General features: G+C 44.1%; 1 protein-coding gene across 2 annotated transcripts in view; it reads right to left on the bottom strand.

Annotated features, from left to right (window-relative positions):
• arb2a (ARB2 cotranscriptional regulator A) overlaps positions 1-12,500 on the bottom strand; it is a 141,212-nt gene that overhangs the window by 85,576 nt on the left and 43,136 nt on the right. The gene's annotated exons all lie outside the window — the stretch shown is intronic.

The following is a 12,500-nucleotide window of genomic DNA, read 5'->3' as shown; positions in this document are numbered from 1 at the left end:
AGGACAGCAAACCTCAAAGTTTATTTCCCTCAACTTTCTTCTCCGACACCCTGTCTGAGTGCAGCAGCGCCCCCCCCCCCCCCCCCCCTCTCTCTCTCTGTTAATAAGTGTTAAATCTGCACATATTCCATGCCACTAACACAGAATGAGCATTTAAAACGGCAAAATGATCCTTTCACACTAGTATGAATTATGAAATTATTACTTTTCTCACTTTCCTGCGAAAGGAAAAAAAAATTCTGCTGATTTATTTAAGTAAAAGGACAGGTTAACAAATGTAAATCCAATTTCTTTCACGAAGTGATGTTTAACTTAAATTAATTTGTCTATGTTATATGCAAATGTAAACTTGTTTTTTCACCAAATTTGCACAGAACTACTTCTAAGAAATATGTTATAACCACCATAAACAGATTCAATTAATATTAACAAATGACCCACAACTAGGTAAAAAAATGAACATGAACTAACAAATACTGAACCTAAAAAAGCTTCTATTTTCAATCATAATCACAAACATGTAAAAACAAAATGCTTACCAACATGGTAAGATTAATCTGATTATCCCTTACGCTCACACAAACACACACAAAGAAGGCAACAAAAGCACACGTCTCATTTTTGGCAAGCTAATTAAAAAATTAAGCTTTTTATCAATATCTTCTTGTCATAATTAGTTCATATGATGAAACGCTGAGGGAGAATTTCTGCAGTGTGATCAATACAGACACAGAACTGCTACCACTGTCTGCTCCTCCTGTTCTACTACATCACTAAATTACAAACCTCGTGACTGCCCTAATCTGCCAACGCTCTCACAGAAAACCTGCTTTATTCTCACAATGAAATAATAATGCTGATAATAATAATAATAATAATAATAATAATAATAATAATAATAATAATAATAACAAAACAACAAGAAACAAGAAGAACGAGTAATAATAATGATAATGATAATAATAATAATAATAATAATAATAATAATAATAATAATAATATCCAGCACAAATAAAATGTACAATATTCCCCAATACAAAAGTAAGCAAACAAACAAACAAACAATTTGCTAAGGCCAAAACTTGCAAAGACAATATTTGATTTGTGTGTGTGTGTGAGTTGGGGAAAAAACAGAAGAAATTTTAATATCATAAGTCGTCTTTTGTCATATGAAAATGAGGCAGTCAGAAAACATGAACCATGTCGTACGTCTGCTCAGGGAGGCCCCCCCCCCCTCTTCTTGTCACGTTGATTTGCATGGTACAGACTGGGTGTGAGGCAGGCTTTGTGGGCTGCCCTAATGGTGACAAATGCTTACAGGAACTCTAAGTCAGCGCCCCCTTGTGGCGGGGAGAGTACATGGCCATATTCAGAGGGAGAGAATCCTTTCTCAAGGCTGTGTGTATTGCACTATGCCACATCTCTGGGCTTCAGACTGAGGGAGACTGCAGAGAGGAAGAGGCCCGATCTTCCATCCAAGCTCCGGACAGCAGAGCCACGGGACGGTTGTCTACCCAACAGTCCACCCCACTGGCGTACTGTACTGACTACTCACACACACTCACACTTGTTTTCCTCCCTGTCGCCCTCACTTTCTCCCATACACAGCCTTACTCTCATTACCAAGAGCAGCCTACTGGAAAAGGAGAAGTCAGCCTAATTATTGTGTTTATCTGAATCAATGTCGATTTTCCTCTTAATGTGGGTCTAAAATGGGATTGGATTCACAGTATTTTTGTGATTACTTCAAGACAGTATTATTATTTCTATTATTATAATTTTTTTTTTTTTTGCTGCAGTTATGAACAAAAAAAACAATGGTAACAACAACAGCAACAAAATCAAGAAGAAGAATAAATGCATATAGGTGTAGAAAAACATATTAAGACTAATATAATTTTTAAAAGAGCAATATTATATACTATTTTAACTAAAAGCACTAACCATTGTTTTCTATTAAAATGTCAGTGTTTCAAGAACAGACCGAGACACTGAGATGTATAACCACATAAATGGCTATTCATATCCATGAGTGCTAGTAGGTGTAACGCTTATCTCTCTCTCTCTCTCTCTCTGTTTAAAAGGTGCCGTTGTGTCCTAGCTCTTCCCATTGCCTCTCTCTGGCACAGATGGTACCTCTGCTCCGTCTCCGCTAGCACAACCTGGCCCCCGAGGGCAGCGGTCAGGTGGGGTCAGTGTGGCCCCTCACTGTGAGGCGCACACCCCCCATAACCCTGTTTCCAACACCCCCAGTCAGGCTCCTTTTGTCCCGCTTTCTCAAACCAGCACATGCTCTTCAACTGGTAACAATGGCGACGGGCTGGGAGGCTAGCCTGCTACGCTACGCTCCCATGTCACAGACGCCGCTCTCTCCCTGCTCGGTCTTTCTAGAACATTCTCTTCATATCCCTCTCTATATCACTTGTGGACAGGCAGCTCCCGCCTCAGCCTGAAAACGTAGTGAGACTCAAACAGAACTAAGGCTAATTTGTTGTACCGCTCACAGGAATAAAGTAACCATATGCCATCTAAGTCAACAAGGAATTCAGAAAACAAATCACATTATCACTCGCAGATCTGCCACCATTTGTGAAGTTTGTGCATTGTGAAGAGATTTATGAAGCTAAATAAACGGGACACTGACTGGGAGTTTATCAGAGGCCGTTAACATGTAAAGTGCGCGCTGATCTGACGGCTGGCCGCGTGACACGGTCTGCTTTACAGCAGTGCAGTCTGCTTTCACACAAAGCCAAGGTGAAGAGAGACACTCCTCGTCATGGAGACCTTCTGTCTGTCTAAGGGACAGGGTAAGCTTTGATGTATTTACACACATCTTTCTTTAACTTTGATGTATTTACACACCCCTTTCTTTAACTCTGAGGTAATGTTCTGTGTCTAAGAGCTGACGGCTGAGCATAGACAGTGATGCGTTTGTATGTGTGTGTGTTCAAGAACATGTGTCCATATCCATTTATGTGCTGATGCATGCATGCGCCAGCGACCACTTGTGTGTGTGTGTGTGTGTGTGTGTGTGTGTGTGTGTGTGTGCCTATGTGTGAGAGACACGGTATGATCAAAGCTTGCATTGCAAGTGATGGACAGACATTCTATTATCACACGGCTTTGGCACGGCTTCCTGTTTCACTGTGCCGTCCTTTCTGATTGGCTCTCCTCACTTAACAAGCCCAGGGCAGGGGAGCCCAGCCAATCGAACGAAGAGCGTGAGAGAGGATGGAGCCACATGATTGGAGGCTAAAGAGGGGCTAGAGAACCTGAAGAGTGTTCTATTCAAGCCAAGGAGCTCTATTGTTCAAGGCACTCATTTTCACCATAAACTGCAATTCACTACCACATATTCAATTAGATATTCATCACTTCACTTTACATGAGATCAGTGCTTCTCTGTGATAATGTTATAAAAAAATAATCATACTGCACACAATCTGAATGTTTAACCAGCGATAATCAGACAATACAGAGAATAAGACCAAAGCATGCCTGCATGGCAGAGACACTGTATGTGTGTGCGTATGAGTGAGAGTGTGTTCGTGTACGTGTGCGCATGTGTATATGAGCATGTGTGTCCGTCAGTGTGTGTGTGTGCTGTGTGTGTACGTTGTGTGTGTGTGTTCACGTTATAAACAGGAGATGTGTAGTGTTCTGTATTACAGTGTGGTTCGCAGCGTTGGGGGGGGGGGGGGGGGGTGCTGTGTGAGAATGTAAATAGTGTAATATAAAACGAGGCCCCTCCCCTCTCGGCGCACACTGGGCTCTCAAGGCCACCGTGGTGCTGGGTGACCTTGTCTGTCACAAACACGACATGGGCTTTTACAGAGCCCAGAATTTCATTATGTCTTTACCACAGATCCCACACATTAACACACACACACACACATGCACACACACACACGCACACACGCAGACACGCACACACACACACACACATTCAAAAACAGTCAGATTATCGCATCAGCGCTGATGCTGTGTGCTCAATACACACAACACAGAAAGAGATAGACTTCAGCACTCCGTCATAAACAAGCATACACGCACGCACAAATGCACGCATGCACACACACACACACAAACACACGAACGCGCATGCATGCACACAGAGAGACATTTACAGACGTAAAGAAGACAATAAAGAAGCATTTTGGGTGTTGTTTTTGATGCCTCCTTTACTCATCAGCAGGGTTTAATGCAGAAAGCTGCCTGAGATCAGTGACAGAGCTGTAATTCACCATGGGAACCGTTCTTTACAGTATCTCAACACTGCTCCAGACGCCTCTTTAACTTAACCTCATCTTCATCACACACACTGCCCACAGTCTCCCTGCTTAAAGCAGAGAATAACGCTTCCCTTCAAAGGTTTTCAAATGTCTGTTAACCTGACACAAACACACACATAACAAATCACCACACTCACACACACACACACGGTTCAGTCTGCTCACAGTGTGTAGCCCCCAGGAGAAGAAGGGAAAAGAGGGAGAGAGAGAGAGAGAGAGCGATGGATAGAGGGGGAGGTGTAACATTAATCATGGTGCAGGTGGAATTTGTCAGAGCTATCGATTGTGTAAGTAAATGTTACAGAAATCATTTGTCAACTTTTTAAAGGAGGGCAATGTGTCAGTCGCCGTACTCTCTCTCTCTCTCTCTCTCTCTCTCTCTCACACACACACACACACACTCGTGTGACACTACCACTTCCCTCACCTCAACTACAATAATCGACCACTACATTCACATACACACACACACACACACACACACACACACATTTATATGACCACCAGTTACCACACATCAAATACAACAATCATCCACTACATTCACACACACACACACACACACACATTTATATGACCACCAGTTACCACACACCAAATACAACAATCATCCACTACATTCTCTCACACACACACACACACACACACACACACACACACACACACACACACACACGCAAATACTCACTTTCACATCACGCTAACGCTAACAATGCCTCGGCTACAATAATGGCCCAAATGCGGGGACATACTACACTATCTCTCAAAACACCTCAATTCCAAAAAGGACCCTCAACCCACCACCCACTACACACCAGCTCAGGAGAGACACTGGGAACAATGGAAGGAGGAGAAGGAGAATAAAGCCAAACAGAGAAAAAAATATATAATTTGAGGAGGAGGCAGTACCAAATGCCTTTAGCGATATGATTTATATTTCTGTATTTTTTTTTTCCCTGCTCTGCTCACACATACATATTTAATGAGGCATATGGGGAAGGTATGGCTACTCCATGATATTTTTATCTCTTATATATATACATCACGCAGGAGAGAAAGAGAGAGAGAGAGAGAGAGAGGACAGCTTAGTGCAAAGCCCTGTTGGCATGGTGGTATTCCATAGGTTGCTAAAGATAATATAAAAAGCGCAAAAGGACAGTGATACAAGGGATTGAGATCTAGAATGACAGAAAAATCAAAAAACAACCGTGTTCTAGAAGTTTGTAACTTCCTCAAGGACAATAAGAGATCCATTATTAAACAAGTGAAATATTACTCTTCACGCGCGCACGCGCCCACCCCCACACACACACAAACAGATTTGATGTTTGTACACAAACATGCGATTTCTGTCTGTCTGTCTGCATATATATAATGTCTATAAATGTCTTTCTGTGTGCGTGCGTGTGTGTGTGTGTGTGTGTATTAACCGATTCACACTTGCTTAAGGCTAACTAACTAACTGGACTGGAAACAGTAAGTGGAGAAATAACCAAGCCAACAGACGCAGGTACTTAACTGTCCATCACTCAAGCTGGGGCCTACAATCATCATCTGTGTGGGTGTGTGTGTGTACGTGCAAGTGCATGTATGTGTGTGTGTGCGAGTGCACACACGTGTGCATGCAAGTGCGTGTGTGTGTGTGCATGTGTGTGTACGTGCGAGTGTGTGTGAGTGAACGTGCGTGTGTGTGTGTCTGCGATCTCATAGCTAGCACTGGGAGATTAATCTTCCTGAATACCACCAAGGCCTGCAGCGACCCCAAAGGTCAAAGGTTAAAATGAAATGTCTTAACCTCTGAACTGTTATTGTGACCCGAGGAGGAAAGCAAGAGAAAAGCAGAAGTTGTTGATTGTGAGCAAATGTAAATATGTTTTCTTCTGTGAGGTGCCTTTTTTTCTTTATTAATGATAAAGACAAAATTGTACTTGTTCAAAGGAAAACACATCACTCTTGTTAAAACTTATCTGTGTCTGTTTTAAGGGAGATCTCAAATACTAAACGTAAACATAGCTATGAAATTTACCTAATAAAATGTGTGTGAGATCAAACCATCATCAACTGATATCCATAAATTCTTAACGTGCATTCACAAATTTCCACAGAAAAAAGAGAAGGAAAATGTTTGAAGCAAAGAGCAAAAAAAAAAAAATTGACATCTGTTTCCAAAGCCAAGAGCTTACTTGCCATTAAAAACCCTTTTTTCTGAGGACCACCTGTTGTCTGTTATTTTTACATGCTGCGTGGCCATAAATCATAATGCTGGCTGATTAATCAAGCTGTCAAAACAGAGGCCCGGAGGTCACATGCCGGGGTGAAAGGTCATCACCAGGCCAACGGAGGTCAGGGTCATACTGCATTCCTCATTATCAAGTTGAGATGAGGGAAGGCCCGAAACAAACAGAACCAAAAGCAGATGGAGCGGGATGGAGAGAGAGAGAGAGAGAGAGAGAAATAACAAAGAAAAGTGAAAGGCCGTCAGCCACCCAAAAATGAAGATGGGAACACTGATTTGGAGAGAATAGAAGAGAAGGAAAAGAAAGACAGAAAGAGAGAGAGAGAGAGAGAAGAAAAGTGAAGGCCTAGAAAAGAACCAGAAGAGGGGGAAAGTTCTTTCCTCCATATGGAGACAAAATTGGCTTGCAAGTGGGTGCCTTGCAATGGTCTCAGAAGAGTCCCCCCCCCCAAAAAAACAACAAAAAAAAAAACGTGCGTCTCCCGCCTCCCTTCAGGAGGACTGGAGGATTCAGCCGTGGCAGATATGATTGTTATCTGGTTGTCTTCTCTCGTCTAAGAGAAATGATGAAGTGGAGAGATACCTTTTTCTCTCGGGGTTTTCTCAACTCCCCCAAAACACAGAGAGTGTGTCAAGAAACACAGGGGTCAGTCATGTTCGATATACAAACTCTAACATGAGCAGATAAGAGGAGTACACGCTGATAAGATTAAAGCATTGCTTTACAAACTCAACGAAACAGAACAATAAAGGAAGATACAGATGATCAGAGGTAGAAAGAAAGATCCCCCGCCCCCCCTTTTTTTTCTCATCAGGGTGTCTTTTACAGCTGTATTTTGGGGCAGGCACAAAAAAAATTGTAGTGCTAGATTAGTCTTCTAGAAGATTCCATATCATGTGCAACCTATTCACACTATTCACCTAACTACAAAAAATAATAATAAAAAAAAAACACCAGTAAAATTCTCCAATTGTTTCACAGAATATGTCACCGTAACACACTGTTCTTTCATTTTTGTTTTATTTCGCATGTGCTCGCAGAGAGAGAGATTTTTTTATGTTGGTACTTAACACCGAATGACAGCACAGTATAAGAGCTGCCCATCAACCGCCAAAGACATCCCAACCTGGAAGGCACGCATCCATTATCATAGTCCCACTATGAACAATAAATGCAAAAAAAATCAACTAGCCAGCAAAAAAAGATAGAGAGAGAGAGAGAGTGAGAGAGAGAGAAGAGAAGGCATTAAAAAAAGACCATTAAAAAGTGCATATGCCACGGAACTCCTAATATTACAATCCGGTTACCTCCCTAGCGTGAAACGTGAATTCTCAGACACTCTCTATCAAAACATCAACTCCTGAATGAGACGCGGACCACTGCACAAAATTAGCTGTCACCCTTTCCTCAAAATCTTTGTTAATCTCGTTTGCAGTGTTTGTGGATTTATCAGCACATGCATCAATGTCAGCTCCTTGGTTACTGAGGCGCTTTACTTGGGAGAAGATATAATTAAAAATGTTTGGGCACCAAAATGGGGGGGGGGGGGGGGGGGGGGGGGGGGGGGGGGGGGGGGGACAGAGGGAAGGACAGACAGATCGAGAGAAAGAGCGAGAGAGCGGGGCGGGCAAGACGATGTTGTCGTCTGGTTTGCCTCGTCTTTACCTCTTGGGAGTCTGACGAGCATCGAGCGGGTAATGATAAATAAACAGACCAAACAAGTTTTGCAAGTCGTGACACCGTGGGTCAGCGCGCGGCTATCTGTTTAATGACGTGCGCTACACTTGCACTGTCCAAACTGCGCCTTGGTCCCGCGGAACTAGCAAACGCGTATTTAATGGCCGTTGACACATCTTGGCCTCTTCCTACTTTTTCACAACAGTTTTCCACGATTTAAAACAGACTTTCACCAGCATACTCGGAGAAAAAGCATTTCAGTCCTTCCAATAAGCGGCCTATGCAGTGAATGAAAGAACTTAAAATTCAGCGCTATGCACAAGAAGCGAAATCTGAAACGTAGGAAAATATAAACCGTACACAAGTCATTCAGTCTGAACTGCAGATTCCATAGTAAATGCAGTGGAACGCAACCTAACCCTCATTTTCATATTCCAGTGATCACACCCATGTAGCCCTTTAATATATCAACCAGCACTTGATTTATCTCCATGTCTCTCCATTTACATCCATCTGCACTTACACATTTATCTCTGACACTTTGTCGAGCAGTCTTACCACCTGTCACGAGGATCTCCACATTAACGACTCAAACCAAAAGCTGCTGTAGCAGAATCTCAACAGTTTCCACAGCACGAAAACACAAGTACCAACAATTACTCTGAGTGTAACCTCATAGAGATGCACTGAGCAGACAAAGGGAAAGTCCTCCGGAGGTAGGTAGAGTGTTGTGTGGAATGGGAGTTCAGGGCTGGGTGTGTGCATGTGTGCCTGTGAATGTGTGTCTCCCAATTAGACAGATATGTTGCTGTGTCTGAGAAACTAGCGACATTGTGTGTCTTGTGTGTAAGACAGAGACGAGCTACACACGTCCACACGCAACTAAACACACCAGTACAAAACTCTGCACTCTCCCAGTACACAACTTCAGACTCCAGTTTATCTTAAACAAACTCCTGCTGCCCTCACAGCCCTGAGAAAACACACACACACACACACTCAGTCCTTACTAAGAATGGCAAATAATCAATTCCACTCTCAGTCCACCATTTACTCAGTGTCTGAACAGACTTCTCCATCTCTACGCCCCCCCCCCCCCCCCCCACACCCCCCCCTCTTTTTATCTGTGCAGAAGTTGTAGTGTAAAGGCTCATTACTGCTCACAGCGTCAGTGCGGCGGCTGAGTCCGTCCACTCTAAACAAACAAGGCCGCGGTCAGAGGGACCGGGCGGGGTGGACCGGGCCAGATCGCTCCACGTGGAGCTTCTCTAATTAATTTGGAAGGCCAGGCGGGGGCAGGCTGAGGGGCCACCAGGGGCCAAAGAGGGCCACAGAGTTAAGGCAGAACCCGTCGCTCTGATCTGAACTCCGCTAACGGCAAAGCAAGGGCCTGAGATCACACACACACACACATGCGTTTCCACACACACTTAGAGAATAGACAGGAATCAGAGGGGAAGCTTTTTATCACCCCTCTCTCTCTCTCTCTCTCTCTCTCGCCTTAAGTGTTTATTGTGGAGCTCAGGTCAGTTCCTCGGCTCTTCATTAGTCGGAGAAAATGGACTCTGGTTTGAGGCTTGTTAAAAAAAAAGCCCTCTACCTACACTCGTCTGTTTAATGCTGTCCATCCGTTTGTGTCTGTTGCCTGGCTGACAGTGCTTATGGAAGATTAATTGTCCTGTGTCAGGCGGTTGGCCAACCTCTGTCCCTCTTTCATTTCCCCTCTCCTCCACACACGCAATAATGGAGCTCGTCTTTGTTGTAACTGTGTGATTAGCACCAGAAGAGGAAAAAAAAAAAAGAAGACAGAAAGAGACAGAGAGAGAGAGAGAGAGAGAGAGAGAGAGAGAGAGAGGGAGAGATGGGAAAGAGAAAAAAAAAACACTGCCCTTCACAACTTCATACATGTGTAGATTTGGACACGTGTATTGAAATCACTAAAGGACGTGAGGTAGGGTTATTAATTAATCTCTGTTACAGGGCAGGGATATAATGAATAGCTTATTACTGCACGACATTTTTTTTTTTTTTGGTCACTATCTTCCCGGACGGCTGGGAGAAGAAAAGAGACAGGGGAGAGAGAGGAACGCTCTTGCATCAGGCCCTCAGACTGTTAAGTCATCTCAGGGCCCAGGGCTCCTCTTTCTCGCTTATGGGAAGGACTGAGTAAAGTCTCTTTTTTTCCCCTCGCTGTTTTCCAGATAACCCCCGGTCATTACCTGCAAAACAAAAAAACAATAACAACAACAACAACAAAAAAAACAACAAAAACTCCTCCCCCCTCCACTACTCCGCCCCCTTTCATCGACAGGGGTGTGGCCCATGAGAGTTTGAACGAGAACAAAAATATCCCTTTTTTGAATTCTGTCTTCCCTCTCTTACTCTTCCTCTCCTTGTCTCTGTCTCTTTCTAGCACCCCCTCCTTTTTTTTCCTTTCTCACACCAGTATTACTTGGAGGGAACCCGACACATGGGACAAGCCCCCCAAAAAAACCCTCCCCAAACCCAGGAGCGGAGGGTCGGCGGAGTCTTCCACAGCTGAAGACAGAGGTGCAGTGAGTGACGGGCACTGTCTCATTAAATCTACGTGATGGTCTAATTGTCTCGCACAGACCTCTGAGAGACTACCGCATTATACTCGTTGCAATTAACCAAACAAAAGAATTTAACCACCCAGGCAACAGGATGATCCCAGCCCACAGAGAGAGAGAGAGAAAGAGAGAGAGTAAGAGAGGGAGAGAGAGAGGGAGGGAGAGAGAGAGAGAGGGAGAGAGAGAGAGAGAGCAGGGGGATGGGTGAATGGACATTCGGCCAGGATAACACAAAAAGAGAGAAAGAGAGAGAGAGAGGGAGAGAGAGAGAGAGAGAGAGAGAGAGAGAGGGAGAGAGAGAGAGAGAGAGAGAGAATAAAGAAAAGAAGGGAGGAAAAAAAAAGAAATTCGGACCTAAGGGGTGAACAGAAAGGGGAGGAGGCTCTGATTGGACAGCTGTCTTGGTAGGGGTTACAGAGGAGGGAGGGGGCTGGTGTTGTGTGGCGTTGGGGGGGGGGGGGGTCCAGCAGCGTACATGTGTTCATTTGCGGCTCACCTTTGTGTGGAGAGAGAGGGGAACCTGTGTGTTTACAGCGCGGCGGCTAAAGCACTCGCGAAGCCCATTCACGCGGCACGCCTTTCAGAAAACGCTGAAGAACCCCCTTAAGCCCACTTAACTACCATTTTCACACACTCTCCTCTCTCCTCTTTTTGTCCTCTCCTCCGTCACATCAAACGCGCGAACAAAAGGCCCAGAACAGAAACCTCGGCCTCAGAATGGACCCATCACAAATATTAATTTGAAAAGGTGTTCAAGAGCAGAATCTACTTTTATATACAAGGACAACTTAGGATCTTTTTTCTCCCCCCTTCTTCTTCTTCTCTCTCTCTTCTCTTCTCTCTCTCTCTCTTTTTTTTTTTCCAGCGGCACGGATTCTTTATGAGCGGCAATGAGCTTGGGTTTCGGCTGTAAAGGAGAGGCAAAAGGACTGGGAGAGCAATTATGCATCAGCAGAAAGGCTGGGGATTGAGGCGGCCTAAAGACTCTGCACAAACCATTATACAAGGCCCAAATGTGAGTGCATTCAAACCCCTCTGCGCCCCCCCATGCCTATTAACAACCAGAGAGAGTGAAAGACAGCCAAACACACTCTCTCTATCTCTCTCTCTCACACACACACACACACACAGTCTTTCTGTCTCTGTCTTACATGCATACACACTCTCTCTCACACGCACATGCACATACACACACTCCCTCTCTCTCTCTCTCACACACACACACACTCTCTGGTCTGTCTTTCTCTAACACATAAACACACATACTCTCTGTCACACATACACACACACACAACAGAGGGCAAGCTGAAAGACTACAGACACAGGAAAGACAGGACAAAGAGATACACACTTCCTTTGACTAAAATGTGCATAACACACCATTCGCATAAAGCATTATAACTTTCTGTTTATGTCATTTTTGTTTGACAGCTAAATTCTAGTTTTGACAGACTCTGAATATTCTTACGCATTGCTAACGAAAGCAGGGTAGCTTAATCATTAACAAACAAAACACATCTGCTTATAGTGAATCTGTGTCCTACCAAATGGATGCGTTTGATGCCTGAATCCTTAAGAAGGTAGCACCGCCACACGGGTGGGGGCAAGTTGAAAAGTTTATTCTGACACTCTCTGAAAGCAGGCATTGCAAGTTCACCGCGTCAAGATCAGAGAAAGATCAACGAGAGAGAGAGAGAGAGAGA

Source organism: Chanos chanos, chromosome 1 (assembly GCF_902362185.1).
Source record: "Chanos chanos chromosome 1, fChaCha1.1, whole genome shotgun sequence".
NCBI classification, from domain to species: Eukaryota; Metazoa; Chordata; class Actinopteri; order Gonorynchiformes; family Chanidae; genus Chanos; species Chanos chanos.
The sequence above is the reverse complement of the archived record's forward strand: the minus strand, read 5'-3'. Positions and strand labels throughout refer to the sequence as shown.